The 20,571-nt window shown below is 39.2% G+C and overlaps 1 long non-coding RNA gene across 1 annotated transcript; it reads right to left on the reverse strand.

Moving 5' to 3' along the window:
• Nucleotides 1-731: 731 nt before the first annotated feature.
• On the reverse strand, nucleotides 732-13,720 carry LOC137158147 (uncharacterized). Its single transcript, XR_010921303.1, has 3 exons — nucleotides 13,577-13,720; nucleotides 9,530-9,614; nucleotides 732-1,034 (listed from the first exon to the last, which is right to left on the reverse strand). It is a non-coding gene; the product is annotated as an uncharacterized lncRNA (long non-coding RNA).
• Nucleotides 13,721-20,571: the final 6,851 nt, after the last annotated feature.

Below are 20,571 nucleotides of genomic sequence, written 5' to 3' on the forward strand. Positions count from 1 at the left end.
ACTAAAATGATTGAGTCGAATCCCTAATGAGTGCAGTTATACCAGTATTTGATGCCAGAGGGAGAACTGGTGCTGCAGAAACTGCAGGAGGTATCCTAAAGAAAAATGTATTTGCTCTCTCTTACCAGTTTGTCAGTTCATTATGATTTTCAGACAAAGATGTATCCACAATATTGTTTACAGATTGTGATATGGCTCTGCAGATACCTCATCGATTACACTTCAATATTGTCCTTTGTCAATTGTGTACCGCTAATGTACTTGCGCTCCAAAAGGAGCATCAATAATTCAGTATTTGAGTTAAAAACTTTGTAAAAGTTGATTATGTCAGGGGTCCATAACACAAAGATCCCTGAAGTGGTTATACAGTATTTTTGTAATACAGTTTTTAATATATTATCTTGGAAGATGATGCATACAGTGCTAGCTAAACCATTTGATAAACTGTCTTCAGAAACATTGCCAAATATAGAATTTACTGTACCCATACCAGACATTTAGATTTAAGGCGGACATTCAAAGGTACAAATCAAGAGGTCGTTACCCAGGCAAAATTTCCGTTGCCTAATTAGAAACTTCAGGACTGGACTCAAAGTGTTGTAAGTGATCAGTTATCTTTCATGTATTGTAGTATGGCATTTATACCTTAGACGCATTTTGACTTTTAAAATGATTTTATTAATAATGAAGTTGAATTCATAAAACATTTTAACTTGATTCAAAGGCCAGATAATTAGCATTCATTCTAATGATAATTAATAAATGTGCTGTAAATTGTGAAAAAAATTAAATGATAAAAAACATGTTAATTATGAAGATGAATGTCTGATTATATGACAGTAACATACATAGATGTTTTAACAGGAAAGTAGGGAAGAGAGATTTCAGATACATTATTTTCCCCCGTCTTAGAATTTTAATAATCTGTTCTTTTAATGTTTTTCATTTCCTTTAGAGAAATATGTTCTGTGCATAATATATGATGTCCAGTATTCCAGAGAAATGTCAGTGACTCACTGTGTCACACTGCCTCGCTTTATAAAACAAGAAAACAAAAAACAGATGAAGTCAGTAACTCATTTTCTTTTCTTTTTTTTTATTTCTACCAATCTTCTGTCAGAATCCTCCTTTCTGATCTGTTTTGGGTAAATATCCCACCACCAAGCTACATGGGGTCACACTCTAGTGGGCGTTTCCTTGCATTTGAATATGGAAGATGTAATCAGGAATGGGAACAGTAGGACACCACTGTTGTTTGGTGATTCTCGCGCTCCAAAACTCATAGAACTGAGTCTCACAGGCTCTCTGTAGCTCCTCTGCACTTTGTCTGCACAGGGAGCAACTTTAAACTCAGTCCCTCCGATCTGCCTGTGGTTAGAGCTGCCATGTACCTTCCCCACTAAAGGCTGCAAGAATATAGGCTGCGAAAGCTCAAAAGACATCCAGAATTAGATCTCAGATCTCGGTTGCCTATTCTGCACTTTGATCTCTATCCAGAACTTCCACTGACATTAATAGTTGTGTGTGTGAATCAGAAAATAAATTTTGCCCTACATTGACAGCTTTGTTATTCAGCTGTAAATACCAAGGCAACCAACTGTTTTGAAATTTGCTACTGTTTCATATTTTCATCAAAACTGATTTGTAACTGCAATTAGGACTAAAACATGGCTTGTTTGCTTTCTCTTGAGGTAGGAAATCACATGATAAAATTTCAGAGATACTAATTAACAGCACAGTATTAGTTTGGACAAAGTGCACATAACACTGGATTAAGTTTGTATTTCTTCCAACAAAGAGGCGGAACATGACAGACAATACAGTATGCCAGCACCTTCAGCTCAGAGGTAGAGTACCAGTGTCTTCGGGAAGCTAATGCTTCAGTACATACAGTATATCACTAATTAAGCCATATCACAGTTTATGAAAAATTGTGTATCCTTCCCATAAGAACTTTCTGAAAACCAGGTATTTTGCACATACTGGCTATTCAAGTAGGATTTTATGAAGTTGCAGTTTACAGTCAATGTAGTTAGACATTGGAGTATGATAAACTTGTATTGTATTTAAAGTTTTTTTTGTAATGATTTACTATACATTTGTTTAACTGAAAAACAGCAAAATATGTTGCTTTACTGTGGGATTTATCAAATCAGTTATTAAACTACACATTGATGTCTTATAAAATATTTATTTATACTGCTGGCTTTAGCCTGTTTCTTTTTATTCCCATTGCCATTATGTTTTGGAGTATTCCTTACATGAACTCCCAGCTAATTATGCTTTTTAAAATATAAACACACATTAAAGGTTGTAAGAATCAGGCCCAGAATCTCTCAGTCCAAGAGACCAGTATACCTACAAGGAACAACTGGATATCCCAATGATTATTTCTGGTGCTATCACAGGAAGATTTGTACAATCTTAGGCTCCGCAACTTTGCAAACACACAAAGTGAGTGGAAATGCATCAGTTCAGCATAAGGCCAGTCTCCCGCAGAATCCCATCAGTTAGATAAGCTTAGAGCAGATGCCTCCAGAATCTCCATCTCTACTTTGTGGGGTGATGCCGGGAGGTTACCTGCCTAGTACATAGCTAAAATTCTATTACAGTATTACATATATCTTTATCTCCATACAGTGGATGTGCTAGAAGATTTGTTACTGCATGGATCTTCCTGCTTTCCATTGTCGTGGAAAAGAATCACACTGCTACATTTTAGAGTTGGATCGGGTGCAGCTTTAATTGTGACACACACAACCACATAACCATAGCTATGGGGAATACTATAGCCATAGGGAAAACCCAGGTGGCTATAGGGAAGTCAAGCAGCATGTCTGGATGCTGGGCAAATGTACTTCACCTGGCTACCAGATACAAAAGACTTATATAGGGGTTGCTTAGGTTCATTTACATGTTGATCGTATAGTGGAATTTGATTAACAGTTTATACTTAACAGGAAAGACAATCACAATGCACAGTGGGGCACACCAGTCGCCCTCACAGGAACGCCCAATGAGTCACTTGATTATACAATCAGGTTTTCAGGGACCCTGGCTAACACCTGAAGATGGGTGGTGACACAATACTTGTTCAAATGCTAATTTGTATGGAGTAAGTCTCTATGGGGCTGGTAAGACAAAGGGGGGCAGGTACTGGTACTTATCAAAACAGTTGAAGTCTGTTCAGACTTCAATAAGGCTTAAGGCTCATAACAGAGACTTGCCTCTCGGGTGTGGTTCAGAGACCTCTTGTGGGGTTTTAACATCTTTATCCTAATTTCAGTTGAGGCATTCTGTTAATGGTTTAGCCTGGGGCTTCTATTTCAGTTTCAGGCTACAACTTCAGGCCAGGCCTTTCATGACCAGTTTCAGGCCAAGCATTTCTATTAATAAATGTAATGCTTATTTCTTTGATTCCACACCATCCAGGGAGTACTGTACAAAACCACTGGAGGTTATTCCATCTGTCGGACTGGATTAACCCCTGTGAAGCTGCTCCTTAGCTGCTGCCTTGTCCAAGACCACCTACCAGCCTGTACACCTGTCCAACACCCTGCCCAGCTAATGAAGCAGGACACTGGACATTAGCAAGTCATATTTTTGTGAGGGAGGTGAGAGTGGCCACTCCTATCACTGAAAGTCTGTTTCATCAGCCTAGGGCAAAATTCTCTCAGATCTGTACTGGAGGGGGGGGCTTATTCACCCAATATTTATCTGTTACATACTCTGAACTTACCCCTTGTGCAGAAGCTCCACATGTGACGCTAGTGCAAATGCAACAAGAGCTCTACAGTGCAGCTTTTGGAGCCTGTTTTGGGGGCCATTTCACATAACCCCACAATCTAGTATGCCATGCATATTGCATTAATAGAGCATGTTGACTGGGTAGAATGTATAGAGGCAGATGAATATGAACAGAAGCAACCAAACAACAAATGGATTAAGATCTTCCACAACCGTCACACTACAAGAAACAGATCCACACGCAAGCCTCGTGTAGCACTGCTGTGTTTGCACACTTTCAGGATTTAGTTAATAAACCTCCATAGAAATTCATGAGATGTAAGCAATTAAAAGCACCTGCCTAATATAGTAATTCATTTTTTCAAATCTGATGGAGCTGTTGTGTAAAATATCATCAGTAAGAACTCTCCACGGTAAAATAGACCCTACAGGAAGTTCCTCTCTATTTCGCAGATATTATTCCTTTTTCTCCCTTCATCCAAGACAGCGAAATCACAGTTCTGAAGTAAAGCCCAGTGGACCTAAATATCAGCTGTGAATTTAGAAGAAAAATCAACCAAGAGCCAGACAATGTCTCTTATGTGTTTACCAGTAGATGGTGCACTAATCCAGAGTTTAAAAAATAGGTGTGTACTGGGTGTAACTATGATGAATCACTTCCTGACTCATTAAAGAAAATGTTCTCATTTCAAATTTTAAGGGTAGATTAAGTTTCGAATCGTAGTCCAACAGGCATATTTTGTTATGACATTTCAGTCATACTGACTGAAGTTTAACTTGGATTAAATTAGTAATGTGGCAAACATGATACTGAATTGCTAACCAACTAGTAGTAAGGATTAAGTTTACAATTGTGTTAATAAACATATAAAGAGCCTCCCTCCAATCCCAAGTAGATTAATGAAAATTGTGTGCATAGGACTCAATTGTAGCTATAGATAATTGAAATATAATGAAAAATGTATTAGCATAAATGACTTAACTTGGTCCAAGTCATTCATTTGTGTGGAAGTAATTATTATTGCTATGTGATGTTAAATTCATATACCGGGAATATGTAACAGTATAGACTTCACTTGAAACATCCTGATTTTCTTTGTTTATACCGAGAACTGACAACATATTGAAGTGAAATACACATCTAGAGAAGACTTTTGAGTGATAAATGCTCTGAGTTAAATAAACAACTCCACTGACTGGCATGGAGTTCCTGTGGATTTACATTGATACTATGAGAGTAAAATCTGGCTTCTGTTTGTCTGTGACTACAGACTGTACCTAAGCAAAATAAAAAGTTAGACGGGGAGGTTTGAAAAACTTAAAACCACAGCTTCCTTCCTGTAAAGGCCTCCTTTAATTTCTTTGCTTCAGTTTCAAGAGATTAAGCAATCCTGTATTTTCCAGCAGTGTAGAAATCTAAGCTTGTACAGAAACACACCCTTTGTTTTGAAAGACAATCAGACACAGGGATCGGCCATTTAATACTATAGTGATTTCTTTCATTTATGAACTGGTTATCAGGCAAATAGTTGCTTTGACTTGCTAAATGTCTGTGACTCCATATCTATTTCATTGTCTTCTATTTCATATTATAACAAACATACAGAGAATTAAAAAAAAAAAAACCTCACAAGATTTCTTGCCATTTATTTAATCAAGAGCTGTTGCAAAGTAGGTTTCATTTTCTAAACAGCTGCAGTTGAAGATAATACTGCAAACCACCACAGAAGGTCATCTGCATGAACGGTTTGCAATGCAGAAATGAAACAAAACATCACACACAGAAATTCTACACCCCTCCCCCATATTTATGGCAATCAAATGTTTAAAGGTTCTCTCACAGAATAAAACTAATATGCTCAGCTACAGCCGTGTCCAGGTGCATTATAAAAAGTGGAATCCCATTTTAATATCTTGCCCTTAGCATTTATGTTTCTGTGCTGTTTCTTTCTTGCACTGGCAGCTGACTTTAACCTCCTACTTCTCAGTCCTTTTACCCCCATAGATATTTACATTCTGCAGCTGATACAAGGTTAATGCAGAGAAAACTGGCTCCCTGTGAGACCAAGATAACAACTGAACATCATTAGATTCCAGTATGCTAGCATGCATGCAGCCTGGCATGAACATCTTAGTATTTTGGGGCCAAACTCTGTCATCTTTAAATGAAGTCAATCAGAGTTGTGCTTGAGGACTGCAATATTTGGCCTTCTATTAATAATCATTTATGGTGTCCAGATCAAGTGAAAGATGGCAATATAACCAACATCACAGCACTGATTAGAGCTGCTATCCATTGACTTGATTTGGGCAAAACACAAACTAAATTTATGCCCTTCCCCCTTATGCCAGGCCATGCCCCTTTATGGTAACATAAGGAATAGAGGGGCTGTCACTCTCTGTCCCCCTTACTCCCCTCCCACCCCCACCTTTGGTCCCCCCCTCCTTGGGCCTCCATTTGTCCCACTGGGCCCTTGCTCAAGGAGGATAGGAAAAAACAAGTAACCAAGTTTAAAAAAGGCTCTTTAGCTTTTGATTATAGTTGAACACCTAATTCTCCACTTTTTTATATCCATTCAAACCAATATAACCCTATTAGTTCAAGTGGAGCCAGGAGTGGAGTAAGGGAGTGGAGAACCAGACCCCTAAATTATATATCACTGGTTCTACAATCTGCATATGAACTTTCATTAAAACTCATCTTTTGAAACACTTTCTCTCTCCCAACTTTGAAATAGTTCCAATTACTTCATTACATGCTCATCTCTAATCATGCTACTCCCTCATTCTTTAGAGTCTCCACTAAACTATACTCATCATTTCTGTGATATACTGAAAGATACATACTGAACAGAATTTTAAAAACAGACAGGAAGGCCAAACTCTGCTGTCATTTGTTGAGCAAGACTTCCATTGACTTCAGTAAGAGTTTTGCTTGCTTTAGGACTGCAAGATTTGGCCCATAGAACCATGTTAGAGGGAGTGTCTCTATGTTTTTCCTAGACAAGTTGTTACATTATTTCTAAACAGCTAAACCAACAGGAACTTAAAGTGACTCCTTGTTTTGCATATTGCAATAGGTTTCGCTTCAATTTAATGCACATGCAAATAGTTGAATAGGGTGATAGCAAACTCCTAGATTTCCACTGGATTTTTCTTATAAAAAATTACATACATCAATATGAGATGAACAGCCCTTCCCAAGTCATACACCTGTAATAAATTACTGATTCACTACAGCATAACCATGTTTACTTTGGCACACTGATAAGACTTTTCTGTTACAGACAGAGCTTAAAATCAATGACTTTTTGTGTTCACTTCCTTGTTTATACACTAGCATTATCAACTGTCAGCCCAGCAGTGAAAATAGTGTTTGGGAGTTAACAGCTCCTACAGATACCAGTTCTTGCAGATCCAGGAGAGGGAAGAGAAGAAAAATTGCTCTCTTTGCACTCCTACTGAAATACATTGTGAATTATTACCCTTCTGATTTCATAATTCACACTCACTTTACATTCATGTGGATGATTATAGAAAGTGATGGGCAATAGAGAATCTAGCTCAGTGGCTCTCAATCTTTCCAGACTACTGTACCTCTTTCAGGAAGCGGATTTGTCTTGCGTACCCTAAGTTTCACCTCACTTAAACTACTACCTTACACAATCAGGCACAAAAATACAAAGAAGTGTCTCTGCACATTGTTACAGAACAATTGCTTACTCTTTCATTTTTACCATATAATTATAAAATAAATTACAACCCCCCAGGTTGAGAAACACTGATATAGTATATAGAGCAGTATAAACCACTCATTATCTGTGTAAAATGTTAGTTTGTACTGACTTTGTTAGTGCTTTTCATGTAGCCAGTTATAAAACTAGGCAAATATCTAGATGAGTTGGTGTACCCGCTGGAAGACCTCTTCATACCCCAGGTTGAGAACTACTGCTCATCAGTAGAGCTACACTTATCAATAAGAGCTGAGGATCTGGCCCAGAGATATTAATCTACCCACTGATCACCGTCTTAGGACAGGTTACTCAATTACAAAAAAAATTTCAGCTCATACTGTTTGTAGAACCTAGCAGCAACAATCTGCAACACCATTTCCATTTTCCCTCCGCCATTTTAAAAATTCACTGCCTTTTAAATTAAATGATATGCATGTCTGCACTAATATGCAAGCATTGCACCATGGACTGAAGACTAGTCTGATGCTCCAGTGATTCATCAAAAGGAATGAATTCTACAGCTGAGACCTCTCCACCAAGAATGGAAATCACCAGAAGCAGCTCAGCCAATCTCAGCATTCAGGACGGTGCATAAGGAGAGAGAGTTTAAATGTCCTCCCCCACCCAATCCCAAATATTCCTATTGGAATTAAGAAGTGACCTACATCAGATTATCAAAAACCATCCAACCCCTATTGAAAAAGAAGCATGGGCACCTTAAATTATAAATTGTATTAGAAATTCTGTGGTTTTTTGAAGTCCCCAGCTAATTGCGTTGCATCTAGAAACCTCATCTGATTTTTATATCTTGTACAATTCAGTGTTGTGTGTTGAGATGAACCAAATCTGATAACAGTACAGCACTTTGCGGACGACACTAAGATGGGGGGAGTGGTAGATACCGTGCAAGGTAGGGATAGGATACAGAGTGACCTAAACAAACTGGAGGATTGGGCCAAAAGAAATCTAATGAGGTTCAACAAAGAAAAGTGCAGAGTCCTCCACTTAGGAAGGAAGAATCCCATGCACAGCTATAGACTGGGGACCGACGAGCTGGGCAGCAGCTCTGCAGAAAAAGACCTGGGGGTAACAGTGATAAAAAGCTGGATATGAGTCAGCAGTGTGCCCTGGTTGTCAAGAAGGCTAATGGCATATTGGGCTGCATTAGGAGGGGCATTGCCAGCAGGTCACGGGAAGTGATTATTCGCCTCTATTCGGCATTGGTGAGGCCACATTTAGAATATTGTGTCCAGTTTTGGGCCCCCCACTACAAAAAGGATGTGGACAAGCTGGAGAGAGTGCAGCGGAGGGCAACAAAAATGATTAGGGGCTGGAGCACAGGACTTATGAGGAGAGGCTGAGGGAACTGGGCTTGTTTAGTCTGCAAAAGAGAAGAATGAGGGGGGATTTGATAGCAGCCTTTAACTACCTGAAAGGGGGTTCCAGGGAGGATGGGGCTAGGCTGTTCTCAGTGGTGGCAGATGATAGAACAAGGAGCAACAGTCTCAAGTTGCAGGGCAGGAGGTCTAGGTTGGACATTAGGAAAAAGTTTTTCACTAGGAGGGTGGTGAAGCACTGGAATGGGTTACCTAGGGAGGTGGTGGAATCTCCATCCTTAGAGGTTTTTAAGCTGAGGCTTGACAAAGCCCTGGCTGGGATGATATAGCTGAAGTTAGTCCTGCTTTGAGCAGGAGGTTGGACTAGATGACCTCCTGAGATCCCTTCCAACTCTATGATTCTATGATTCTTTGATTCTATAACAATTTCTCAATTAAAAGTCTACTTACCCAAAAACACACTGACCCTTGCCTATTGCTCCAGCTATTCACAAGCAGTATGGATAAAAACACAGTGATTTTTTTAAAATGATTTTTTAAATTTAAATTAATTACATTTTTAAAAATAGACCATTTAAAATTAAATCTGAAATTACAACAACCTATGAAATAAGTTTGGGCCTTAATCTATTACAGTCATTTAAGGTGGATAAAAAAATAGCAAGCAGTATATGTTTGCTGCCAAGGTTTTAAAAAATTCAAACCACTGACCTGGTGGAAGTCACCGGCTAGGCATCTGGAACTAGAGTCTGTTGAAATGCTAGAGCAGTTTAGTTTTTGACAGCAGTAGTCTCTTCTGCAGGTTCAGAGAGAATATTTCCTTCATTTCAGTTTATTCAATTAGTTCAGTTTAATGACTAGTTCATTCAAAAGAAACTTATTGCCAATTGAAAAAGCAGAAACACATCCAATCTGTGGATGAAAAGTAGGTGTGAGGATGAGATCTAACAGCTCTCAAATCCTGAAGGACATTGTTTCTGATTACCATCAGTTCAATTTACTACATGTAGATAATGCTTTCTTTGTTTAATAAATAAGTTAGTTTTAAATGCAAAACATTTTTGATACATAAGAGAAAATGTTTATCCAGCACATTTAAGGTAGTTTTATTTAACTAATAAAAACAAATTAAAAATGCTGATTAAAAATAGATCTTGACACAAATCCCTACTAAAAATTAAATTACTAGTAAATAAGAAATGCATCAACATTTTCAAACATAATAGAAAAACAAAAATAAGTATCTGAATAAATGTATGTTAAGTTACAGAATTGCTTAAATAAGTGTGTGGGGGTATATAGTGTAACCTCCTGATTAGCTAAAATACCAAGTTCAGTGTAAAGGCTACAATAAGTTGCAAATCAAAATGTTTTAGTGGTTATCAATGAAAATCAACCTCTCTTTAGGAAAATAACTAAGAAGTACAAATGCAAAACAAGATTAAAACTAATAATTTAAATCAAGGTTTCCTGATTAAAATAAATGATTTAAATGGCTTTGATTTAAAATTAATCTACCCTATTTACAAGGCCTCTAACTTTTTAGCATGCTTGTTATGGAGGTGCCAAGATCTATCAGTCAAATGGAAGCTTTCGCTTTTTTTCTCTCATGACAGGAAACAGCTATTTTGAAATAGCTGAGTGAAATTCTCTCCGGCCACACCACATGCCTGTACATCACCTGACTCTCCCTCACTAGTAGTCTAGTACTGGTCTTTTGAACAGGAATGAATTTAACTCCAAATGACAATTTAGCAGAAAACTATGCCAGTTAAGGATGTGGCAGAGATGGAAACTGGCCTGAAAGCCAAACAAACAGTCTTGGTGATGAGTTCCAGAGGGGTAGCTGTGTTAGTCTGTATACAGCAAAACCAACGAGAGTTCTGTAGCACTTTAAAGACTAACAAATTTAATTTCAGCAAGCATAAGCTTTCGTGAGCTTCAGCTCACTTCCTCAGATGCAGTTGGCAGAAATGATACAGCAAATAAGAAACATATATAGAAGGCAACATATGCATATCCAAGGGCATAGATAGCAATGGGGTAGGTGGATAAAAGCCTGGTACTTGAGGCATGACAACCATTGAGTAGGAGGTGAGAATGGGTGATCAGAGCAAATGACTTCTTGTAATGAGATAGCCATTCCAAATCCCTGTTTAAACCCAGTTTGAATGTGTCAAGTTTGCAGATAATTTCTAACTCAGAAGTTTCTCTTTCAAGCCTGTTTTTGAAGTTTTTTTGGAGAGTCTTGGTGATGTTTTCTACTGACTTGATTCTGGAGTTCTGCTGAAGTAAGGGTTGCAGGTCAAGGTTCTTAATCTGACGGTGTATTTTACCATTACCTTTTGTGCAGCACTCCCCATTCACTTAAAGGGGGTTCTGCTTTAAAACCATTGCCATGATATGGCTCCAATTTAAGAACCTTAACCTACAGCCTTTGCTCTGGCAAACTCTGGCGTGAAGTTAATGAGAGTTCTGGCTGAGAAAAGACTGCAGAGTTGGAACCTAAGGAAATACCATTTCCTGATTTAGTTTAAAAAGGAAAGGGAAAACACGACCTTTTCCAGCTCTTCTTTAGCTGGACAACATCAGGGTCTGCAAGGCAGGGAGGATATGCTTTGCAACCTATCAGAGTGGCAGTGCTGAGAACTCAATTGTTACTGCACTTAATTGCTGGACCAACTTTGGCCTTTGGGGATGTGGAAAATGTAGTTTCCTCTGCTGTTTTCCTGTCAGGAAACTAACCCAGTCAATCAAATTTCACTAATGAAAACAGGTCTTGGTCAAACTTCAGGATCCTATGCTAGAAGTGGATAAGGAGCAGACCTTCACGCAACGTTACTGTTAAAGACATGACTTCTGGCTGTCTTCAGCTACACAATCAGGAAACAGCTAGCAGTGGAATGAAAACTAGCTAACAAGTTAGTGGTAGTTTGTTTGCAGTTCTAAAAGCAAAATTGTAAATGAGTAAACATTGAAATCTGTTGAAAGAAAATACCTGAGTATACTCCTAATAGTATTTCACAGCTGAAGAACAATTCTTATGAATATGTATTTATTATTACTTATGTATAGTGGATATACTAATTGCTTTATAGGTCTTTTTCTGAACAGCTTACAGTCTATCCATCATTACTGTTATTAATAAAACCATTTATTTTGGTTTTATTGTGATATCTGGGTATCGTACATTAACAGTACGATTACATCATAACAAGTGAGGACAGCAGGATGGGAAGGCAAGTGTTACATACAGGTTTGCTCCAGTTAGTTCACGATTAATTATATATTTTATTTTGGGACTATTCTTTTATCTAAACCATGAGCCCAATTCTAATCTCATAGTGATTTCAAGGAAGCGAGATATAACTCCATTGACTGCATTTCAGCTGCTATTCATTTACAACAGTGTAAATGCCATAACAATCAGGCACAAATATGTTAAGCTTTTATGATGTCAGCGTGTCTGTGTTGAGGTGTCACAGGGATATGAAGATGGGGCAACAGCAAAATAGGAGTCAGCACCTGAAATGAGTTATAGCAGAAAAAGGGCAGGTGAGGTCAGAGAGTCACAGACTGACTGAAATAAGAGTCCAGTACACTCACTGTGTCCATGTCAGGTGGCTAAGGCTATGAATGTTGGCTCCCTAGAAGCTGTTCCTTTTGTCACATGGGATAGTGGGATGGACCCATCTGTACCCCATACGATGGAGCATCTGCTAGGAGAAGTTGATGGGTCTTGCACTCACCTCTGGCTCCCTGCTGCTTAATTAACCTTACTTACAAAGAAGGCTTCTATAGAAAAAAGCGATTTAAAGTCCTTTGTAGGCAAGACTAGTATTACAACTGTGATTAGGCATTCCCCACCTCCAATACGTTCTTGAATCAATAAAGACATTACTGACTCAGAAGAAGTTGACATTTAACAAGATGCAGTCAACCCTTTCTCTTTACCAGTGCTAAAGATTTTCTTCATAAGACCTGCCCACACTGGAAGGAAAGCTCTGAGGTAATGGAGATCATACTATCTAATGGTGATTCTTATCTCAATTGTTAAAGTTTTTCCATCACAAGGAAGTGCAAACCACTTATTGATGCAAAACATTTCTGAATGAAAATAAATCTATAGTCAAACTCTAGCTAGCATGGGGAAAGTGGTGTAACTACACCACATACAGGTGCACATGTAAAATATGCTGCAAAAGCACCGTTAATAGGCATCTGCATTCTGACTCTGAGCAGAGCCCAGGCCTGCCTGCCTGCATGTCTAGTAAGCTCTTTGCATAAATCGTTGCTGAATCAGGATATATGATATGCACCAAAACATGCAGACTATGCTTCATGCCCCCCCGCAGTGGTTCTGATCATGGTGAGCCCTGGAGGTTCTGAGATGGAGAAATGAAAGAGGGACAGACACACCCCCTCTGCTAGCATGTGAGTTTTCTAGCAATAAGTTTTCTGCATCTATAGTACCTGTTGGCATTTGGCCCATAATTTACAAGTTTGAATAAACTATTCTAGAAAATCTCTCCTTGTAAAGCTGGTCATTTATTAATGTATAAAAACTCTGCCTTTCCCAAAGCATTTGCTATGACTTTATTACATTTGTACAGTTTCTTACACATAGCTGAGGTTAGTCCTGCTTTGAACAGGGGGTTGGACTAGATGACCTCCTGAGGTCCCTTCCAACCCTAATATTCTATGATTCTACAAGCTAATTTCTTGGTTTGTGGGGAAAGCCCAAACTAATTCTCTTACCTTTTTGTATCATAGGGTATTAAGAAGCACATTCTTGGAGGAAAAAAGGGGTTCTTTGAACAACTGAAACTTTAACATTCTCCCTGGCCTATAAGCAGGGACTGGTTTGTTTTCACCGGTCATCATTGTTACTCACAGCCACTAGATTTAGAGCAGCTCCAGGTGTGACATTTTATGCTAATTATTTAATGAGCTAATTTGGCCAGAGCAGGTGAGGAGACAGCCGAACAGATATACTGAGGTGCTTGGGGCTGAGTGGTAAGTACTAGACTAGCAGGAACACACAGTAATGTGTTTTTGATGAGGGCAGCTTAAGGCTAATAGCTGCTTCTTCACTTTTTGGATGAGTTGCTGCTTCCTGGCTGAGATCTAGCAAGAATGGGCAGAGAGAGCAGTGCCAAAGAGGTTTCCTGCTCACTAGGCACTAAAGCAGCCCTTGGCAGTCTGCAGGTACAGTTGTAGCCTGTTGCCTACCAGCTATATAGTGGGGATTTGGTAAGACATGGGAAGTCAGGATGCTGGTGAGTTGCATGGGTATCATGTGAGATGCTCAACATGCTGAGCCCTGACAATTCTGTGGAATTTGTCTGGTACAATGGAAAAGGTGGAACTCCAGGACTAGTGGAGGATGACTGCCAATGGGGTGGAGCCAAGAGAGGGTCAGTGGACAAAAATGTTTATCCTGGAGGAGAGAGAGAAACTATCTCCTGTAGCCAGAAACAGCTGCATGTTCATTCAGGGCTGAACTATGTACCAGCCATTTGCTGCTGGTTAAAGAGCTGATGGCCCTGGGTGGAGAATTAAACCTTTCTCTTCTACCCAAATCACCTTTCTGAAAGGTCCTCATTTACAAACACAGCAGATGTTGAGACTTAGAGAACTAGACATTTTTGGGAAGAGAGGACACCATAAAAACAACAGCATGGAAGCTGCCATCCTCCTTCAAATATGTAACTTATGATAAGCTTTGCAGTGTCAGTCTGAAGACTGAATTAGGACTTCAATTATTCAATTTCTTCAGGCCTGGCTGAGACGCTCAAAAGATGGCGAAGTCCCCCCCACTATTCAGTATAACAGCGTTTCTCAACAACTGGTCTGTGGACCGGTGCCGGTCCCTGTGATTTCCCTGACACAGTTTAGGAAGGCAGCAAGCTTGTCCCTGGTATAAAAAAGATTGAGAAACACTGCTTTAGAAGACATCCCTCAACAGACTCACTCTTCAGGTCATTCTATCCTCCATGGGATGGAGTAGATCTGTGTTCTCTTAACCTGTCCAGAAATTCTGAGTAAAATATAGGAGAGTGAAAAGGTCTGTTATAGGTAAAGGATAGTGATGTCAATAATGAAGCACAACCAGCTAAGAAGGGAGTCCCTCTCAAACCTCGCTGCAGTTGCTTCTCAGAAGGTAAAGTGCTTGCAGTTTAATAGAAGCCCATGTGAGGGGCTGCTAAGGTAACTCCACATTCATAGAATTATAGATAAGATTAGGGTTGGAAGGGACCTCAGGAGAGCATCTAGTCCAACCCCCTGTTCAAAGCAGGACCAACCCCCACTAAACCATCCCAGCCAGGGCTTTGTCAAGCTGCACCTTAAACACCTCTAAGTATGGAGATTCCACTGCTTCCCTAGGTAACCAATTCCAGTGCTTCACCATCCTCCTAGTGAAAATGTTTTTCCTAATATCCAACCCAGATCTCCCCCACTGCAACTTGAGACCATTGCTCCTAGTTCTGTCATCTACTACCACTGAGAACAGTTTAGCTCCATCCTCCCTAGAATCCCCTTTCAGGTAGTTAAAGGCTGCTATCAAATCCCCCCCTCAGTCTTCTCTTCTGCAGACTAAACCAGCCTAGTTCTCTCAGCCTCTCCTCATATATCATGTGCTCCAGCCCCCTAAATATTTTTTTTGCCCTCCTCTGGACTCTCTCCAATTTGTCCACATTCTTTCTGTAGTGGGGGGCCCAAAACTGGACACAATACTCCAAATGTGGCCTCACCAGTGCCGAATAGAGAGGAATAATACATTCTTGTATTAAAGCTCTTATAGAGAGAATCTTCAAAGTAGAGGCTTCTAATGGGAGGCCAAGCCAAAAGCCTGAAGCATTGAGAGGAGGGGTATTTGGAGGACATCAGTGAGAGCAGATGAAATGCTGCTTGGTTTACTGAGGCTATGTCTACACTGATGGCGTGGTTCCCGTCGGCGCAGTGCAGTGAAGACGGCGTGCAGAAGAGAAGCACAGCAGTCGACGGGAGTTACACAAGTTCTTTGCGTAACTCCCATCGATTGCCACCGAATCGCAGAGGTAAGTGTAGACCAAGCCTAGGTTTCTCAAATCTAAAGGAAGTTTATACTTAAGGGGCACTTTCTTCATGGTGGTTGCAGTAGTTTGTAATGTTCCTTACATAGGAGGCAGTATGAAGCCAGGAATTAGAGAGCTGTGATGATGATCTAGTTAGCATGAAGTTACAACAATTTTTGTATTTTTAAGAAAGGTTATGGGAGGACCACTTACTCAAATCCACTCAAACAAATACAAGTTTCCTTTTGGGCTTGTTCTCAAAGAAGGCCTTGTATGGGAAGATACTTATACATCACCTAAAATCCAGGATTAGGAGAACATTTAATAATATTGAATTCTTCAGCTTTGGAGTGAGTTTAGTGTTTGTGAAAAGTTATTGCCTGGCAGATCTGGAAGTCAAAGTCCTCTGTTTACCTACTGACCAAGTGCAGTATGGGTGCTGCATGGGTGCGGTGGTGCAGATTTCACCACATGGACCTGTGAAGTTCTTTCATCTTTGATCAGGAGGGACCCTTTCTAATAGGCGAAATGGTACTTCAGACTCCATGCCCATTCACTCCTTGGAATTTTTCTGTGTGCACCAGTTATAGTTCCAGTTACAATAGTTGTGGTTTTGAGATGCAAGATAACTTTCAACCACTATTGTGCTTGTTCTGGACTCAGCATCCTGGAGGTAAATGGTTACCTAGCCCAACCTCCAGTTCTTTGTGTCCAGTTCTTCATAGATTTATTTTCCCTTCTGTTTGAATGATTTTTGTAGGTCACGTTGTTGTATTGTAACACTCCCCATATGGCAGCACACCGCTGTAAATTAGAAATCTCACATTGGAATATGAATTAAAAATACATTGAATAGCAATGCCATATTTATTTAATCTGAAAGCTTTCTTGGGAAACATCCAACAGCAAGGTACTGCCAGAATCAATGAATGAATCATTCCCATTACCGGTGTTTGTGCTCTACAGTTAGTTCTAGGGCAAGAAGCCTGCTTTACTAAATGAGACCTGTAGGATGAACAGTGTATTTCAATGATTGCATCACCCACCTTTGCAAGTTATTTATTTCAAAAAACACAAGCACAATAGAAATAGCTAGGGATAGTAGAATACTGGCTAGTCGCAACTTGCTGTAGAAAAGCACAGCTGCTCCAGCAGGAAATGCTGACATACATAACTGCTTGGTTACATAAATCTTATACTTTGGAATAGGGTGGCAACAACCCATTATAAAAGTGTCAGAGAAATGACACATGTTGGACACCAGATCTTCCATATTGTTCCATTGCCTTTCAAAGAACTACACCAATGTACACCATCTGAGAAACTGGCTGCTAGAGGGACTAAATATTTATCAGAAATTTAAATATTAGGGTTTTAAAATCCAAAGTGTGTTCCCTAGTAAAAACACAGATCTAGCCTATATGAATCAGATTTCATTTATTGTGATCCAAAGTCCTGGTCCCATTGAAGTAAACAGAAAAACTCTCATGGTTTCATTTTATGCTGGTGCAACTACTTTGAAATCAAAATGTCAGGCTGACATACTCTATATGTGTTCACATTTTCTGGTAGTTAATAAAAGTATTTACTGAGGCTTTTCTTGTCTGCTTTAGATAACTTTGAATTAAGAAAATTTATGAAAATTGATACAGATGCAAAGAACTGACCCTGGCAAGTGCGTTAAAACATTGGTTGATTGGTTCTAATGAGTATTTATGAATTATTAGGGTTTTGGGGGGTATCAAATTCTCCCAAGAGCAAGCTATTGTTTTGATAATTTGCCTCTAAGTGTATTTTGACCTACATTTAGAAGTTAGAGCCAAAACCCCACAGTACTCTTTAGATATTGGTGTTCAAAGTGAGAGATATCAATTCTCCCTGCTGTATCTTTCATGCAAAGGCACATACCTGACACTTTCAAATTGGGACATTGATGGTTCAGAAATGTTCCCTCTAAAATGAGAGCTGAAGAAATATGGCAATTGCCATATGAGATTAATCAAATTCAGTATCCTATCGCTGGCAGTGGTCTATACCAGAACTATATGATGAGCTACTGTACAAGGCTGTATATGCAAATTATCCATGTACTATAGTTTCTTTTTGTTTCAGTACTGATTCATGCTTATGAGTTTAAAATCAGCATGTGTACACACACACACACGTCTTTGACTAAATCAGCAGCTTTTTTTTATGTAACTACTGTATGATAAGTACACACACAAACAAGCCTAAAAGCTGCTTTCCTAACAAAAATATTTACTTAGTCTCTTGTCTGTCTCAATGAGGACTGTTCTTTCTGGAGATGCAGCAGTGGGAGACTGACCAAACATTAAATGTTCATGATTGACTGACCTTCAATCTTAACAGTTACTTGATAAACAAACATCTTTTTCTATACAAGCAGATAAAGTCAGAGTTGAAGACTGCAGTATGCTATTTAGGCATCTTTGAATGGAATACCTGCTGGACAACTTACTCTGCCAGCTAGGAAAAGCTGATAGCTATGAGATGCCCCACCCTCTAGGGAAAGCAGAGTCCAACAATTATCACAAATACACCATGGAGTCCTCATGTGCTATTTACTTAAATTGGCTCCAGCAATTAGGCTGAGAGAATCTGAGACTTGGTCAAATTCAGCCCTAGTGTAAGCAGGCATAATTCCTTTGATGTTAATGAAATTGTATCTGCTCAGAACAATGTTGATTTAGATTTTTGAAGAGGCAAACAAAGGTGCAACTGACATCCTAATTCCAAAGCCCAGACATCAAAGGTGCTACCCCAGGCAAACTGCGACACTTCTAGGAGCCAATTGCTGTGGAGGCCTGGTTTTCTCTTGATTTGATCTGTCTTTTTTTAAATAGCTCATTTTATTTTTACTTTAGGAAGGATCCTGGCCCAGTTGATAGGGTAGTGTTTGGAAACTGGAAGACTTCACTTCTATGCCTGTCTGTTTGACCTTAGACAAACCACTTCACCTCTCTGTGCTTCTGTTTCCCGGTCCACTCTTTGTGCATCTCATCTATTTAGATTGTATGCTGTCTGTGGCAGGGACTGTCTTTTATTTTATGTTTGTACAGTGCTTAGCACAAAGGGGCTCTCATCTTGGTTGAGGCCTCTAGGTACTATTATAATAAAACCAGTTAATAAATTAAGAGTTTTATTTTATAAATGACCAAATGATACATCACAATAGAGCAACATGACAGAGAAAATACAAAGTGATTGGGTCGTTGATTGCTGGGCTTGATTTACAATGGGGGAGTTCTTCAGAGTGGTGTACATTTTGCTTGGGAAGATTGTGTACTAATGGATTCATCATGGTGAATCAAACATGAGATACAAATAATTGCAGAGAGTTGATTTGGCCACAGTTGATGTGTAGAGAAAGGATCTCCCAGCAGATAGGCATCTTGTTTACAGAACTTTGTTTCTTTGGTTTTTCTTGAGAGTTGCAGTTGGCTGTTTTGAAGTGATGAAATTTGTCCATTTACTTACAGAGTTACAGAAAGCATCTCACGGAGTCTCACTGATGAATTATGACTCAATGAATGTGCTTCTAGTTCCAGTTTGTATAAGTAGTGTAAAAGCGATCGCCTTTGTTCACTTCCTTTCAAAAACATATTTTATATAATCAGCCACCTGTGCTGAGAAAATCATGATCCTGGACACTAACTGGACACTTGGCCCGATGGCCAAGCGACTTTTTACTTGCCTTTTAAAATTAAACAAACACAATATTAAACATTTGATTGTTTTGTAATTTAGATGAAAGTTAGAAGTGACACAGTTGTAAGGAAGGCGGCTAGACAAGGTGGCAGGTGTGACAACACAGTGATTTATTTAAAAAACAATCAATAGAATAGAGAATGAGGCAGAGGAGGGAGAAAGAGAAGTGGATTTTGATTTCAGCAGTGTCTATAGTATACAGTGAATTAAAAGCCCTGGATTTGCTTAAGATATAAATACAGCAGAGAGGGGACATAGATCTGCTCAATCTTTTATTATGCTGCTTGTAAAATCCAAGTACTTTGCTGCTTCTAGCTATAAACTGCATACTCCACAGTTAATTATTGAAAGAGTTCAATCCTTTGTTTTACTGGTATTTTATAGAACTATTTCCATTGATACATGCAGTTCTCAGTGTGTCCTCTAGCTTAGCCTCTGAAATCTTCTGCTTTTTCCTCTGCATATGCCTTTGAAATCCAGAACTAATCAGAATTACAGATAACCCTAGCAGTGTACTCACTGGTAGAATATTTCTAAAATTCTGCATATAGGTATTTATCATAGTGGTTAGTAGCCCAGAAATAAAAAATGTTACTCAGTAAATAAAGCTTTGCAGTCATCTGATAGAATGTCTGGCTATTACAAGAATTGGAACCAGGAGTTACAAATCGATCCTCTTCCCCTTTGAAGAGCCCAATTCTCCTTCTTTTCAAGACTGTTGCAAAACTTTCAGATGGAGCAGGTCCAGGCACCAAACCTTTATTTTTAATCTACATGCAACTTCCCAAAGGCTGAAATAGGCTGAACTTGTAACCCTATTTTGAGAGGTAAGGTTGGACTTAGATACATGTGCCTTGTGCTGGTCCTCTGCACAGAGTCAATTTCACCCATAAACAGTCTAGTGTGATTATTCAAATAATGACTCCTTACATGAACAGAGGTTACAGGATTGGGCCCAAGGAAAAT

The sequence above is a fragment of the Emydura macquarii genome, unplaced genomic scaffold (assembly GCF_026122565.2).
Source record: "Emydura macquarii macquarii isolate MOO-44397 ecotype Brisbane River unplaced genomic scaffold, CSIRO-AGI_Emac_v2 contig_1644, whole genome shotgun sequence".
Classification (NCBI taxonomy): Eukaryota; Metazoa; Chordata; order Testudines; family Chelidae; genus Emydura; species Emydura macquarii.